This window comes from Kogia breviceps, chromosome 19 (genome assembly GCF_026419965.1).
Source record: "Kogia breviceps isolate mKogBre1 chromosome 19, mKogBre1 haplotype 1, whole genome shotgun sequence".
Lineage (NCBI taxonomy): Eukaryota > Metazoa > Chordata > Mammalia > Artiodactyla > Physeteridae > Kogia > Kogia breviceps.
In genome coordinates this window covers 37,978,571-37,990,790 of record NC_081328.1, presented here as the reverse complement: position 1 = coordinate 37,990,790, position 12,220 = coordinate 37,978,571, and the positions used below count along the sequence as shown (strand labels likewise).

Sequence of the window (12,220 nt, the reverse complement as noted above, 5' to 3'; positions counted from 1 at the left end):
CCCCCTTGAAATTCAATTCAGTCAAACCTGGTGAAACAGATTTCTATCATATGTAGAAATGGAATTAATTAAAATTCCAGGGTTACTCCATGAAGGGGAAAAAAATCACTTTTCCAACTGCATGTATATTCCATCATGGAAATTCAACTCTGCAGTAAATCTGATTGATCCAACAAGTAATTTTTTTAAAAAACACAAAGGGACTTCCCTGGTGGCGCAGTGGTTAAGAATCCGCCTGCCAATGCAGGGGACACGGGTTCGAGCCCTGGTCCGGAAAGATCCCACATGTTGCGGAGCAACTGGACCTGTGAGCCACAACCACTGAGCCTGCGCTCTACAGCCCATGTGCCACAACTACTTAGCCTTCGTGCCACAACTACTGAAGCCTGCAAGCCTAGAGCCCGTGCTCCACAACAAGAGAAGCCACCGCAATGAGAAGCCGGTGCACTGCAACGAAGAGTGGCCCCCTACTCGCTGCAAGCAGAGAAACCCCATGAGCAGCAACAAAGACCCAACGCCACCAAAAATAAATAATAAGTAAACTATTTTTAAAAAAAAATCACACGCACACCATGATAATTTAAACTGAAAATCCTAGACTTCTACAACTAAACCTGGATGTTTTACTCTTCACCTCAATGATTTTTCACTGTTACAAGCAGAACACAACCCTAGAAGAGAAAAGGATAGAGGCAAAAGAAAGATATATAACTATATGATGAAATCCTTTCAAATATAATTTTCCTAATAAGAGCATAAGTATACATCCCAAAATGCAGCTTTTCCCCCTAATATGACTCTTTCCTCTTGTCTCAGATTATTTTTCAAAAGCCCAAAAAACATAAACTCAGAAACCTACATATTCATAGACGACTTGATGTGGTAAATATTAGGTACCACAGGTTATGATTCCCAGTGACAGGGCAACCCAGCAGCCAAGTCCTCTCATCTAAAAGGATCACAAATCAATGAGAAGTCTACTCTTGTGTGCAATAAAATAACCACATCTGTGAAAAATGGCTTCATTAAAAAGACGGCTGGAGATAACTAATGCAAGAGCAACTGTAAACATGATACCTGAAAATTGGCCTAAACAGAGATCAGGGAATGACCTCACCAAACATCCCCAGGCCCTACCACACCCCTCAAAGCAAAGAGAAAATCCTACTATCCTGAAAGCACTGAAGTATTGGGAAGGTGGAGGAACATATATAGAAAATAGTCAACTGCAGTAAATCAGTAATAGTTCAGAGTGCTGTAGTGCTTCAAAACATAGCAAGTGAGGGGCTTCTCTGGTGGCGCAGTGGTTGAGAGTCCGCCTGCCGATGCGGGGGACGCGGGTTCGCGCCCAGGTCCGGGAGGATCCCACGTGCCACGGAGCGGCTGGGCCCGTGGGCTGTGGCCGCCGGGCCTGCGCGTCCAGAGCCTGTGCCCCGCGATGGGGGAGGCTGCAGCAACGAGAGGCCCGCGTACCGCAAAAAAAAGAAAAAAAAAAACATAGCCAATGATTCATAGTCAATGAGACAATAACACTTTATTTTTATTTTTTGGCCGTGCGGCTTGCGAGATCTCAGTTCCCCGAGCAGGGATTGAACCCAGGCCATGGCAATGAAAGCCTGGAATCCTAACCACTAAGCCACAAGGGAACTCCCAAGACAATAACACTAGATTTAGCACTGTTTTTGTGACTTCATTCAGCAAAACTGTTTCAATGAAACCTGTAAAATTCTACCAGAGCTGTTTTGATGGAGTTGTTCATCTTAGAATGTAAATCTGTGTCAGAGCCGACATGGCTTCCTCAGGCTGCATTTTAGCTAATGACAGCAAGACTTCCAACACCTGAGTACCAGGGCACTACACTTGGCCTCTACAACATAGCTAAGACAGGTACTATTTAGCTCCTGACCTCCAAGCGACTCACAGCAACCAAGGAGCAGCGGCAAACACATCATTTCCAGGTGTTTTACACACCAACAATAAAAGATACAACTGTTTTTCCTCCCAAGGCCTAGGGATCTACAACACAAAAAGAAGAGAATGTGCCCTCTCATACTGTCAAAGTTAAAAACAAACTTCAAATCACAGTGCTTTAACATCTCCAAAAATGGTGCTGCATAAATCTAAGTCAGATAATTAGTAAATCTGTTTTTAAAGCCTGAGTCAATTTTCCATTTCAAATACAAAAAACAGATTCCTGGATTTGGACAGTGAAATGATGCAGAGTAGCTCAATGTTGGTAACTAATATTTCCTCCCCACCCGCACATCCCAAGAACCAGTGGGTTTACAAATGTTGGCTAAAAAAATGGAGTCATACAAGGCCAAAGTTATTACCATTAGCCAGCATTTAACTACAGAAGAGAGGAGTTAATCAGATGAAGGTCACACATTCTAATTTAGAAATCCAGACCAAAGCTAGACAGACTAAAACATAGTCGGAATACAAAAGCAACTTAGGACAGCAATAAATGGTGTAGAAGATCCTTCTAAAACAGAGCTTCCAAATTTGTCTGAAGATAAGACACATCCTAGGGCATTTGTTTAAAAATCAAACACAAAAAAGATTGCTGGGCCCTAATACAGACCTACTAAAATCAGAAATTGTGCAGGAGAGAGATCTGGGAATCTATATTTTCAATGAGCACCTTAAGTATTCTTGCTCTTAGGGAAGTCTGAAAAACAGTGTTCTAAAGGGGCATTAGCTATCAACTGCTATCTGAATGGGTTTCAGTAAAGAAAAGGTGGTGAATACGTTGGTTAAACATGAATATATCCATGCATTTATCACACATAAACACCATCAAAATTACAGCAAAGGGGTTTTGTAAGTCATAAACTTCAAAAAAGAAAAAAAACAGGAAAGGAGACAACAACATAAAAAGAGATGTCAACAAAATTTTGGAAGCTGGAAAGCAGATGCACTAGTGATAAATAACTTCACAGAAAGGAAAAAGCTAAATGCTTGCAGCAGTAAGAAGCAAGCAGGTTCCTACCACAGAATCTCAGAAAAGGCTCAGAAATTGGAGGCACCTAATAACTCTGGATAAAGGAGTGTAGGAGTGGCTAAAACAGAATTGGTTGAAAGTCTGTATAAGAAATAAGATTCTTCCATCCTCTCTGTCCCCTCCCCCATGATGCCTGGTAGAAGATGAGAGAAGTTGAACCAGAGGCCCTCTTGAACCAAAGGACGAAAACAGAGGGATCAAGTGAAAGTCTAACTTGTACTCAACAATGAGACCTCTTCCCCCATCCCCAGCTCTCTTCTCCCACTTGGCTCCAAAAACACCTGCTGCTGGGCTTATACTCTCTAGGCAGAAGACTGGAGCAGCCCTCTCTGAGGAAAGTAACCAGTGCCAATTCACCCTAAAATGGTGCCCACCACTTGATGAGCCAGGGCTCCACACTCAGCTTTTTCGTGCCTCATCCTTAAAAATGAACAGACATAGCCAAGAATTATCAGACATTTCAAGAAGACCTCTAACATGAAAGAGGAATCAAAGCAAACAAAACACAATTCCTGACAACATGCAAAAATATTTATATATAAAATTCCAAAAAAATTTCCTGGAAATTAAAAAAACTGATAGCAAGGACTTCCCTGGTGGTGCAGTGGTTAAGAACCACCTGCCAATGCAGGGGACACGGGTCTGAGCTCTGGTCCGGGAAGATCCCACGTGTTGTGGACCAACTAAGCCCGCACGCCACAACTACTGAGCCTGCAAGTCACAACTACTGAGCCCGCGTGCTACAACTACTGAAGCCCATGCGCCTAGAGCCCGTGCTTCACAACAAGAGAAGCCACCACAATGAGAAGCCCGCACACCGCTACCAAGAGTAGCCCTCACTCGCCACTGCAACTAGAGAAAGCCCGCATGCAGCAACAAAGACCCAATGCAGCCAATAAATAAATAAATTTATTTTTTAAAAAACTGATAGAAAATATTAAAACTACAACAGAAGAACTGGAAGAAAAAACTAAGGCTATCTGAAAATTGAATGAGAAAAAAAATTCACAAGGGAAAAAAAATTACAGGGCCATTCTAGGAGTTTCACCATCTGGATTCCCAGAAAGGGGTTCCCAGAAAGAGAGAAGAGAGAAATAATTATCAGAGAAAGGATATATTATAAAAGATGTTAATACAAGAAAACTTCCCAAGACAGATGGAAATAAGTTGCAGACTGAAAATGCCCACTGAAGGTCAACCATGATTTTTTTTTTTTTTTTTTTGGCCACACCACCGGGCTTGTGGGATCTTAGTTCCCTGGCCAGGGATCAAACCTGGGCCCCCAGCAGTGGAAGCATGGAGTCCTAACCATTGGACCACCAGGGAATTCCCAAGCATGATGAATTCTAATAACCATCCCAAGGCACATCATTGCATTTCAGAATACCAGGGATAAAGACAAGACCCTAAATGGGACTTCCCTGGTAGTCCAGTGATTAAGACTCTGCACTTCCACTGCAGAGTCTTCCAGGGGGTGCAGGTAAAGACAAGACCCTAAAATCTCTCAGCGAAAAAACAGATCCCACACAAAGAATCTAGAATCAGAACAGCATAAAACTTCACAATATGAGTTTTGAAAGTTAGAAAACCACAAAGGCTTAAAATTTCCAAAGAAATATGATCCCCAACATAATATTTTATATCTAATCACACTGCCAACCAGCGTGGGGGTAGAAAAGAGATGATTCAGACATGCAAGACCTCAAAAAAATGCACCCCCTCCTATAGACCTTTTTTCATAAAGCCTCTGGAAGAGACTCCACTAATGTGTTCGAGTGTACTGAAAAGAGAAATTTTCATCCGAGTTTAGGGATGAATTAATGATTGACACTGAGAAAATCAAGCAAAAACAAACAAACAGAAGAAAAAAGGCAATTATTATACTTAGGGGAAAAAAGTATAAAGAAGGAAATATAATCATAGTACACAGTCAATATACTGGATGCTGGATGCTTTTTTTTTTTTTTTCCTTCTTTTGATAACACTCACCTCTACTCCCTTCTGGACTCATGGGAGAGGAGGGAGGCTGGAGGTCTGGGAACTACTTTTCCTAGAATGCCCTGTCAACGGGGCTGTGGTTTAAATTCCACCGACACAACTCATTCACTCAAGATCTGGAAGACGGAAGGAAGGTAGATGCTATTATTGACCCAGGAGCAATGAGCAGGTGTGTGGCCTCCAAAAGATGACAGACGCGTGGTTTGCAGCAGTTTTCAGTATTCTGTAAATTGCCTACTTTGGTGTTTAAGGCAGCCAAGATTATTAATGGTTGCAGTTTCTTACAATCCCTGCAAGTAGCTTTCCCTGACCTTCCAATGATTTGGTAATCTGTGAAATATCAAGAATGGTTGGTTTTTCTATTTGAATCCTGATACATAACACAAAAACATACAAAATATTGATTTAATCAAGATTGTGATATATCTCTATTAGGCAGATAGCAGGAAGGGTTGAGCGTGAAAAGCAGCATAAGAATGCAAAATTCAGTGTCCACAGTAGAAATTCAATAGATAATATCTAAGAATTGAAAAACCAAGACATAACAGTGTGAGTATACTATGTAGAAACATGAAGGTAATATACATCAGGAAAAAAATACCAGAAGTATTCAAAGTGATTGAGGACAAATAAGGAGAAATGGAGCAGCTTTTTAAATGTAAGACTTATAGTACTATTTGACTCTTTAGATGATGTATTCTTATTATATTGGTTTTTTAAATTTAATTACTAAAAATCAAAAAAATCTAACACCGTTTAAGCAAAACCAAGCTTCAGACTGACCAAAATTTCAAAAAAATGAGGTCAGTACTGGATCTGTTAACAATGCACTTAAAGAGAGTAGAAAATCCCAAACAAACCAAAATAACCCGTGTCTCACTCAACTGTAATGGAAGCAGGCTGCCTAATGCAACCTGAATCTCTGGCACAGCCCGGGTGTAACCAAACAATGTTCACCACCCCAGAGCTCACTGCACCACAGGTCAAATATGGGAGGAACTTCCAGGCCACTATGAGAATTCGTGACCAAAATTTAACTGCAAAGGTAAGCATAAAAATAGAGGGATAAATCCTAAAATCAATTACCTTAGCCCACTTTTTAAAAGGTCTTCTCCTCAATTTAATGCAACTAATTGAAAAACAAAAATAACCATCTGTTGTCATAATATCTTTAGAAGTTCTAAGAAACTGTTAATGAGATTAAAAGACTGTTACCAGGTAGGCTGAAACCTAGTCACTGATGACAAAAAACAGCTCTTCTCACTCTAGGTTGGCCATCTCATAGTACTAGTCCTCGACTTCTGTGTGCCTTCCTTCATTTGCACACCCCAAATATAAAAGTAGAAAGCTTATACAGAGAACAGTCAGAAGTAAGGAAAATCAGTGATGACAGTCTCCATTAAGAAAAGTCCTGGGGGGCTTCCCTGGTGGCACAGTGGTTGCAAGTCCGCCTGCCGATGCAGGGGACACGGGTTCGTGCCCCGGTCCGGGAGGATCCCACATGCCGCAGAGCGGCTGGGCCCGTGAGCCATGGCCGCTGAGCCTGCGCGTCCGGAGCCTGTGCTCCGCAACGGGAGAGGCCATGAGGCCCGCATACCACAAAAAAAAAAAAAAAAAGAAAAGAAAAGTCCTGGGCTTCCCTGGTGGCGCAGTGGTTAAGAATCCACCTGCCAATTCAGGGGACACGGGTTTGAGCCCTGGTCCGGGAAGATCCCACATGCCGTGGAGCAACTAAGCCCATGCACCACAACTACTAAGCCCGTGCACCACAACTACTGAGCCTGTGCTCTAGAGCCCGTGAGCCACAACTACCGAGCCCACGTGCCGCAACTACTGAAGCCCGCATGCCTAGAGTCTGTGCTACACAACAAGAGAAGCCACCATAATGAGAAGCCTGCACACAACAGAGTAGCCCCCGCTCGCCACAACTAGAGAAAGCCCGCATGCAGCAATGAAGACCCAACGCAGCCAAAAATAAATTAATTTTTTTTAAAAAGGCCTGAAAGAAAATTTAAGCAGATGCTCCATAAAATGTTGATCCAGACTCCACATGGAGAGAAGTGTCATGCCTCATTTCAAAGATAATATATTAAGTCCCAACTCACCACAGATAATCTTATAACAAAGCTATGACTTTCATTGAAGAGTCTCTTTCTCTCACTCTAACACCCTTAAGCCATCAGATACACATATGCTCCTTGCTGAAATGCTAGAAAAATTTGCACATTTTCATTCCTTGATCACTAGTGATGGTCTGCTAAACCAAGAGGCTACTTTGAGCTATGAAAACAGGGCAAGCTGATCCAATTACACAAGAAAGGTACTAAATCAAACAGGACCACCTGGGCTTTGGGGAAGAGTGTTGTGATTCCTGAACAAACGTCAATATAAAATATACAGCAGATATAGCAGATAAAAATGTTTTCATATATTCAGAGTTATAATGGCCCTTGAGCTACTGATTCATTTGCATGTCCAATAAGTCATAGGCATCATGTTAAGACGTATGGCCTAGATGATGGGTATGACAAATTATATTCAGTAGTTCACAATAAGAACATCTGTGTTCTCTCTCCAGCCCCATGAGGCTTACAAAAAAAAGTCAATAGTCCCCAGAAGTGAAGAGGTTTTCTGTTTCCTAAATAAGCAGGTCTGGCAAACTAACAATCCCATCATCCCCCATGTAAGAATTGCTCCCCAACAATCTCCAAACCAGTTCTCGAGAGCCCCAAATTTTAAGTCCTAATCCAGCCACGCCAAGTTTAATTTGCAGGACCTAAAAGAAATCAAGATTAAAAGAATAGGCTTTACCCAGGCAAGTTTTTAGAGAACACGTTCCATGTACAGGCATCATACTCCTTTATGATATTGATGGTTTCAGCATCAACACTGGTCAACTACTACATGTAGAAAGAAGTGGCAGGAAAAAATGTCTGTTGTAAAGGTTGAGCTCAAAATTCACTATGCCGTTTATCTGTATCTTTGGAGAGCTCACACTCTCTGAAGCCTTGCCTCCTATCTCTCTGCTTCTCACTCCCTAAGCTCAAGACACACTGGAACTCCTTCACTTCTTCAAAATAGCCAAGTTCTTTCCCTCCTCAGGACCTTCATCTATGCCATTTTCTCCCCTCATCCTTTAGGTTTCAGCCTCAGGAGTCAATTCCTCAGGGACCTTCCCTGAGTGCCCGCCTTCCCAATGAACCAGGGTTAGGCTTCCCATTTGCTCTCTCCACAGCACTTAGCGCAAGAGCAATTAATTATTTGTTTAATGGATGTTCTCCCCACTAGACCATAACCGCATGAGTGCAAGGTCTGAGTCAGTTTTGTTCACTGCTGTATCTCCAGCACCTACCACAGTGCTTGGCACACAGCAGGAGCTCAAAAATTGTCACATAAGTGAATGACAGAGCCCAAAAAAAGCAGCTTCAGCAATTCTACTTATAATTTACCCTACAGATATAGTCACACATGCAAAGGGCCAAATATATATAGTTATTCACTGGACAATAGTTTGTAACAGCAAAAGACTGGAAACATTAAATATCTACCAGTATAGGGCAGGTGCCAACTCTCTTTACTGCTCATGCGGAATGATGGTCAAAATAAGTTTCTTAAAAACTGCAGACAGGGGGCTTCCCTGGTGGCGCAGTGGTTGAGAATCTGCCTGCCAATGTAGAGGACACGGGTTTGAGCCCTGGTCTGGGAAGATCCCACATGCCGCGGAGCAACTAGGCCCGTGAGCCACAACTACTGAGCCTGCGTGTCTGGAGCCTGTGCTCCGCAACAAGAGAGGCCACGATAGTGAGAGGCCCGCGCACCACGATGAAGAGTGGCCCCCCACTTGCTGCAACTAGAGAAAGCCCTCGCACAGAAACAAAGACCCAACACAGCCAAAAATAAATAAATAAATAATTTTTGTTTTTAAGATTTAAAAAACTGCAGACGGAATTAGCAGTGTGCTACGCTCGTTTAAAAAAATGCAAGAAATGTATGTATTTGCTTTACATGTACACAGTATCTCTGGAAACGATCTCAAGAAACTGATAATATTAGCTGACTCTGGGAAGACGAACTGGAATGAAGAGTAGACAAGGGTGGAGGGCAGACTATTGACTGCCATTTTTTTTTACCTTTCAAACTTTGGGCCATGTGAGTGTATTACCTATTTAAAAGAATAATATTTGTCAGGACTTCCCTGGTGGTCCAGTGGCTAAGACTCCACGCTCCCAATGCAGGGGGCCCGGGTTCGATCCCTGGCCAGGGAACTAGATCCCACATGCTGTGGAGCAACTAACAGTTCACATGCCACAACTAAGGAGCCCACATGCAGCAACTAAGACCCAGAACAACCAAATAAATAAATAAATATTTTTTTTAAAGGGGGGGTATTCACTAAGTAGAACACACTGAAAAGGACATTTACTAAGTAGCATTAACTATTTAGTATAGTCATACTAAATTGTTGTAACTTTGCCAAGCCTAAATGACAAGTTAGAAGCCAATTCTTGGCTCCCCTATTTGATAACCTATTTGCCTCCACAGGCATGGTAAGCCAAAATATTAAGAGATCTAAGACTAACACAGACATTAGCAAATGTATCACCTTCTTTCCCTACTAACATTGTTTTTCTCCATAAAGTTCTATTCAGCATTTTAAAATACCCCTCGATAATAATACCAAGAAGTGCTCGTGCGTTTAGCCTGTGACTCCCCAGGCTCAAAGGCTTGGGAGTGATAGTGGGGCGGAAAAAAAAAGTCGGAAACACTCTCTCTCTTCCTCAATGCCTTGGACTTTCAAAGCTAGGCAAAGGCAATGATTCTGCATTTAATCACCAGATGAATAAGTAACAGATTTGAATTTAGGAGAAACATAAAGGCGTGTAAGAACATTCAGTAAAGATCACTGCCTCCATTTCCTTGCAGAGCAGCTCTCAGGATCTGCCAATGAACCTCGCTTTGACATGAAACACCCCATCCACTCTAATCCGGGCCACATCCCTCAAGAGACAGTGAACCGGAACTCTGCCAACTTCTGCTCGGGAGCTGTGTAAAGAACAGTAGCAACAAGAGCCTACTTTGAGAAGGAGATCAACAATCACACTCAAGAAGAAAAGAAGTTATTTGGCAAAGGGAAGCATGTTGCCAAAATGTTAGTCACAGCTTCAAGGTCCTGGTTTGTGTTTCTGCAACTATTCTTTGCTTTGACAGAGTCCATTCCCTGGCCCAGCAAACCCAGCTCAGCTTCTGTCCACCCTCCCCATTTGAAGCCGTCAAAAATCCTTTCAATTTGGTGGTATCAAACTGTGACACCGACAAGATGTCCACCAGAGACTGAAAAGGAGGAAAAAAATGTGCAATTTGCCGTTTTCCACTTGGGACTGGCTCCAGTAGAGCAATGGAAACACATGACAGTAGAGCAATGGAAACACATGACAGGATAGGAAAAATGGAAAACCATTATGTGAAAGAAGCAGGCTATACCAAAAGTCTGCCCAGAGCTCTGAGCCTCCACAACTTATTTCAACACCTTAAAAACAAACCAAAAAGACACACTGTAGGGTGAAATGACAGCAAAATATTAAGCAAGTTTTTACCCCCAAATAAGTGTACAGATGGGTTACAACCTGATAAACCTATTGTAAATTGAAAATACTGTTAATTTGAAAAGACATTTAATACACCTAACTTACTGAACATCATAGCTTAGCCTAGCCTACTTTAAATGCGCTCAGAACACTTACATTAGCCTACAGTTGGGCAAAATCATCTAACACAAAGACTGTTTTATAATAAAGTGTTGAATATCTCACATCATTTACTGAATACTGTACTGAAAGTGAAAGACAGAATGGTTGTATGGGCACAGAACGGTTGTAAGTGTATCAGTTGGTGTGGCTGACTGGGAGCTGCAGCTGTCTGCCTCTGCTCAGCATCACAAGAGAGTATGGTGCCAAATCAGGGAAAGATCAATATTAAAAATTCGAAGTACAGCTTCCAGTGAATGCATATCACTCACACACCATTGTGAAGTTGAAAACTCTTTAATCGAACCACGGTAAGTCAGGGACCACCTGTATACACTTCATACCTGCAGTTCTTCCTGGGGTTGGGTTGCTGAAACAGCCTGAATCAGCAGCCCACGGTTTTCAGAATTACTTCAGAACAATAGGAACACAAGTTCAAGTCCACCAGGTTACTCTCCCAATCAAAGAGCCCAAGAAGTCAAGAAAGAACATCTGACAATTTTCTCTTCAAAAGAAATAGGACTCGTCCCTTCCCTTCTTAAAAGCCATCAGTAAAACCAGAAAACTGCATAGTTCTCAACACCTTCCACTTTCCTCTGCATTTCACCTTTGTGCTGACATCACCTAACTAATCACTACCAACTAAGGTAAACACTACTCTGATATCAAGTGTGAGTTAGAATCTGCCCCTTCTTAAGCAAATCCACATCAGACTTCAGAAATGCCAAGACCTTCAGGAACACTTCTAAGCTAAACAAATTCACCTAAGGGCAAAGTGTTTTATAGAGTATTATGCCCAAAGAAAAAGCTAAAACAGTCAAGATGTTAAAGGATTAAGAATAAAGAAGCTAGGGCTTCCCTGGTGGCGCAGTGGTTGAGTCCGCCTGCCGATGCAGGGGACGAGGGTTCATGCCCTGGTCCGGGAAGATTCCACATGCCGCGGAGCGGCTAGGCCCGTGAGCCATGGCCGCTGAGCCTGCGCGTCCAGAGCCTGTGCTCCGCAGAGGGAGAGGCCACAACAGTGAGAGGGCCTCGTACCGCAAAAAAGAATAAAGAAGCTAAAATTGTCCACGAGCACACTGCTTCCCCAACAACTGGCAAAAAGGGCCAAAGTTGAGCAAAAGGCTCAACTGTCTACAATATTTTTCAGTGAATTCTCAAAAACAATAAAATAGAAAATAAAATACTGCATTCTTCCACATTCTCCATCAACTAACCTTATTTATTCCCAACTCTAACTTCCCCATCTCAGTCTTGATGGTAGCCAATACAATGTAACACAACAATATGAAAATTTTGGCTACTAAAAGTTGACACTGAGAAAAGTTTAAAAATTGGACATGTATGAAATCAAAACCAACTCTTCCCTGACACACACACACACACACACACACACACACACAAATGTGCAAGGCTGAGAGGAAGAAACTGGGAAAGACATGTCTTCTAAATATCAATATCTCAATCCAATTTT

At 42.2% G+C, this 12,220-nt stretch overlaps 1 protein-coding gene and 1 non-coding gene across 4 annotated transcripts in view; both read right to left on the bottom strand.

Annotated features, from left to right (window-relative positions):
* Window positions 1-12,220, bottom strand: part of WIPF2 (WAS/WASL interacting protein family member 2) — a 42,570-nt gene that overhangs the window by 29,259 nt on the left and 1,091 nt on the right. The window lies entirely within an intron of this gene.
* TRNAW-CCA (transfer RNA tryptophan (anticodon CCA)) lies at window positions 4,258-4,330 on the bottom strand. Its single transcript has one exon. It is a non-coding gene; the product is annotated as a tRNA-Trp (tRNA).